This window comes from Taudactylus pleione, unplaced genomic scaffold (assembly GCF_031769625.1).
Source record: "Taudactylus pleione unplaced genomic scaffold, aTauple2 ptg000438l, whole genome shotgun sequence".
Lineage (NCBI taxonomy): Eukaryota > Metazoa > Chordata > Amphibia > Anura > Myobatrachidae > Taudactylus > Taudactylus pleione.
Window position 1 is genome coordinate 231,916 of NW_028284840.1, and position 5,088 is coordinate 237,003.

General features: G+C 42.2%; 1 pseudogene; it reads right to left on the reverse strand.

Annotated features, from left to right (window-relative positions):
- Positions 1-2,295: 2,295 nt before the first annotated feature.
- On the reverse strand, positions 2,296-4,569 carry LOC148505750 (SPOC domain-containing protein 1-like; annotated as a pseudogene).
- Between the last annotated feature and the right edge of the window lie 519 nt (positions 4,570-5,088).

Here is a 5,088-nt window from a genome sequence, read left to right on the forward strand (position 1 = left end):
CCTAACCCTTTCCCCTTAGTGCCCAACCCTAACCCTCCCCCTATGCACCCTAACCCTTGATACTTACCTTCGGGATGCCGACAGTCGGTATTCTGGAGCCGGGATTCCAGCGCCGGTATTTAGACCGACGGCCTCCCATCAGTTGGGATGCTGACTACATCCCCTCGTACATCACTGTCGCTGCTTCTGCACTAGGGGCCTTTTGTGCCAAGATGGCTTCTATGTACGGCCAGATCTTGACTTTTTGCACATACTAAGACATTATGAAGACAATGGATGCGTTTGCACATAGAACAGCGAGTTAGAGTAAAAATGTCACGTTGAGTTTGTCCATCTAGTTTTTAAATGAGCAAATGGGGAGTTGATGGGAGTATCAGCAAGTCCGCTGCATGTTCATGGAAGCAATGAGCTTTTTGGCGAGATAGAGGCCTGATTGTTATCACTAGAGGTGGTAACAAACACAATTTGGTAGGGAAGTCACAAGTGCACCTAAATGCATCAAACGCAATTGGCATCCATTTTTATGTGCACCAGAAAGCATTGCAAGATAAAAGCTTGGCATGGCAAACATGCAGAGCATTCATGATACACAGCCCTCTGACACTGGCAGCCACGAGTTGTTTAATAAAATTAAAGTCACATCAGCAACAGAGATGAGAGCATCTTTCAATATGTTATCAGTAAATAAAAAACAAAATACTAAAATCCTCAGATCAGTTTTTCCAGCTGTCTAAGCAGCATTTCCTGGAAGCAGCTTCCATCCAGCCAGGTTCCTCCTAATCATTGCACCTGCTCTTTCTTCCGTGTGACTAATGGGAATGGAATCCAGTGCGCTTGGCAAAATTATTTTTCAGGTTTTGCTGTTTTAATGTACTGTCCTTTTTTTTTACTTCACAGATGACATTTATTAGTTGAATGAAAAATGAGAGTAAAGCAAATCACTTACTCACTTACTGAGAATGTTTGACATAAATAAGAACAGATAAACAAAAAGTTATGCAACAACTTGTGTAAACACAAAAAACATGTGTGCCGATTAGAGATGAGCGGGTTTGGTTCCCTGAGAACTGAACCCACCGAATTATGGGGATCCGAGGCAGATCCGAGTCAACTCGGGTTTTCCCGCCTGACTCGGATCTGAAAACGAGGCAAAACATCATCATCCTGCTGTCGGATTCTCGTGGGTTTTGGATTCTATAAAGGTCCCGCGATTCGCGGCCATTTTTCATTCCGGCTGTGGAGAATGAAGAGGGAGGGAGCTGGGAAGTGTACTGTGCTTTTGTGTTATTATTATTAATTGCACGCTAATGCTGTGCATAAGGGCTAGCTACTGTTGTCCAAAAGGGCTGGCTGGCTGTTGTCAGAGAGGCTGGCTGGCTGTTGTCGTGTCCATAGGGGCTTGCTGGCTGTCGTTGTCCTGTCCATAGGGGCTGGCTTTCTGTCGTTGTCCGGTCCATAGGGGCTGGCTGTTGTACTTGTCCTGTCCATAGGGGCTGGCTGGCTGTAATGCTGTGTTGTCCAGGGGGTGCTCTGTCCTTCAGGGGTGCTTTTAACCCACCCCTAGTGTGAAAAAAAAAATTAGTGTTAGCCAGACATCAGTGCAGGGGTGCTGTGCTGCTGTCTGTTAAGGGGCTGCTGCGCTACTGTCTGTCGAGGGGCTGCTGCCCAAAAAATAAATAAAGATTTTTTTTGTGTGCGTGTCAGCCACACCTGGCTGTCACTGTCATCGGTGTAGCTGCGCAGGGGTGCTGTGCTGCTATCTGTCAAGGGCTGCTGGGCCAAAAATAAAAAAACTATTTTTTTTGTGTGCATGTTAGCTACACCTGGCTGTCACTGTCATCGGCATAGGTGCGCAGGGGTGCTGTGCTGCTGTCTGTCGAGGGGCTGCTGCCTCTTTCAGGGGTTCAACCCCCAGTGTTAAAAAAGCAATCAATTTTTTTCTGTGTGCATGTTAGCCACACCATCAGTGAAAAAATAAACACAATATTTTTATTGCATTTTGTAAACAAAACCAGTAATAAAAAATATGTTTTTTTTTAAAAAAAAAAACATGAATATTGCAATGAAACTTTTTTTTTAAAGTTATTGGTTTACAAAAAAGTTTTTTTTTTTAATCTTAAACATAGCAGACATGTTATCCTAACATCTTATAAAGTTATATCCTATATAATACTAAAGCCTATAATTACAAATCTATCTAGAGTGGACATTCTAAATTCTAAAACTGTTCTATTCAAAAACATAAACAAAAGCAAAGATTATAAGTCTAGTGTGTTATAGTGTGTTATTATGATGTTAGAATGTAGAAGGCAAAAAATTGGGTGGACCACACATGGCTGATTAATCAACCATGGTGACTGAATTAGTGTCATAAGGAAGAGGAGGCTGCAAACTGGGTGTCATGTTATGAGTTGGCCATATTGGGTATGTTGCTGTTAAGGGATCAGGCTGGTTATTATCAGTGGACACATTATTTATTATAATTGTTGTTATTCTGGGTTGCCATCTCCTAAAGGGTGTTTACCAACAGACAGAGACTACCTATCAGCTCAGGCATAGACACTTCCTGAGGAACAGAGCTCTGCTCTCTGTAGGGAAGCCAAATAGGTGGGAGCCCCTGTTCCAACATCTGAAGCTCTTCTCTCTCCACATCATCTATTATAGATTAAAAAAAATGTCTTCTGGTACATCTAGCTCCTCTTTCTGTACCCTGCTCACCTTTTTTGGACAGGAAGTCCAGGATGGATGGTTTGGAAGAAGAAGGCCTAGCAATATATGGTGATGGTCATTATCAAGACCTTGTCCCCTCGGTGGGTGTAGTCTGGGAGGCATTGGTTGGCATGCAGGCAGTGGAATAACAAAGGCCTCCATGTTGTCTGTGCTCACTATTCTGTATTTCAGTTTGCGATTCAGGTAGGAATAAAGTTGGCTACAGAACACAGAATCACTGGATGTCTTAGTGCATTCAGGTCAGATACAATCCATGAATTCCCAGACAGATTCCGAACAGATGAATCCTTTGCTTGTGATAATCTTTGGTAATTCCTGGCAAAGATGGGTGTTATAGCCAGACCCTTTGAAGGCTATAACTTTGAACTGCTTTATAGAAAACATGTGAATGAAACCTTTCCACACTGCAGAACATGATGGAGAAATCCCTAGAGCATCTTTTTTCATGTTCTCTGAGGCCTGTCCTGACTGTGAAGAAAGATTATCCACACTGTAGTCTTCCATTGTGACTTTTTAATGGTGATTTCAATGTTGTCCACTGGCTGAGATCGATCTCATCTGAGGGTTGGGTTTTCCCCATGCCAATGAGACAATTCACATCCAGAAGGTGACTCTTATGTTTAGCCGTGGTGTCAGTCTCTCTTTTGGCAGAATTTGCACAATCTTGGGGGCACCATGTTGCATCAGACAGATCCTCCAGGGTAAACATCTGATCTGGTGTTGTATCTATTTCTATTAAACCTTTGTGTGTGACTTTAGTCATCAGCCACTTGTGGTAGAGCTCTTTTTCTGCTTTCTCAATGATCTCCAGAGGATGTTGTCTCTCTTGGTTTCTCCAATTTGTCAGCTCCAGTCCAGCCATTTCTGTTGGGCTCAACTGAACAAGACATTGTGCGGTAATCACCCCTAGTACCACACAGTGAAAGAAAATCTTATTTTTTGGGTCTTTTAGATTGAAGAGGAGACTTCTGTACTTATTTTTGTTCCTCACACCAGTATTATACAATTTGTTGTAAATTTCATTCTCTAACTTCTATGCCAATATTTTTCAATGTTTCTAGATGCACATCAAGATTTTTTGTCTTCTGAACTCTCTTCAGCAGAACTTCATATAGCGTCTGTACTGTGGTGGTCCAAATATCTTTAGGTGACTTGCCTGAAGCCAGCATCAGGGAGGAGAGAGTCTTCATTATTTTACACATTTTCATTTTTGACTTTCCTATGGGCTGTGATACGTTTAGGAGTTCTGGACTCGCCAACAGGTCTCTTGTTCTTTTTGTATCGAGCATAGTGGTTAAGTGTGTCTGAGATTGTTCTCCATCCTCTTCACGTAATATGTCACCATCATCGTCCTCATCATGATCATCCTGGATGAGAATGTGCTCTTCCTGACCCATCTGGTCAGAACAACTCTCCAGCTCATCCAGTATCTGTACTTCTTTGGAATCTGTATTCCAGTATCCTAACAGCTGGCAAGTTTGGTCTTCTTTCTTAGTTTTAACAGGAGAGACTCTATTCATCATCCAGCATATCTTCTCAGTCACTGAGGTATTGTTCAGAGTAAGTGCATTCACATTTTTAGAAATATGGTTATCCAGAGAATGCTCTGTCTGCAATTTGACATGAGGAGATTTCAGCACGGAGATAAACTTTACATCGGGATTAGGATCAGACAAAGTGTTCAATAGAGTTTCTACTACAAACTTCTCAAATAATCCCAATGCGCTGTAACATTCACGGTTCTGTGGTGACACAGCAGGGTTAGCGGGATCCACATAAAATGGTTTTCCATTTTCTCTCTTGATAGACCTCCGCACCGCTTTCTTCGGAGCTGTCACATATAATAAACCAGTTGTGTCAGCGTGACTATAGGTCTCTCTCGATTAATAAAAGTGTTTCCTGAGGTGCCATTTTTGAAGTTGATCAGCCATGTGTTTGTGCCACCCACTGCTGCCACTTAGCTTAGCCAGCCAGCTAGCTTGGTGCAAATTTTGGGCCTAAACTGGATGAAAACAATATAGTGAGCTGTAAGGTGGTCAAAATTGACTGGAAACGAGTGGAAATAAATGTTATTGAGGTTAATAAACTGTAGGAACAAAAAACGGACAATTTTATTTGATTTTAGCTGTTTTTATGATATTTTTAAGAAAAAATGCAGATCCAAAACCAAAACCGAAAAACCAAACACGGAGGTGAGGTTTTGGCAAAACCCATCCAGATTCAAAACCAAAACACGGGGGTCAGTGCACATCTGTACTGCCGACCCCCGTGTTTTGGTTTTGGATCTGTATCTCCTTGTGTTTTGGATCTGGATTTGATTTTGCCAAAACCGCCCCTTGCATTATTTGGTTTTGGTTT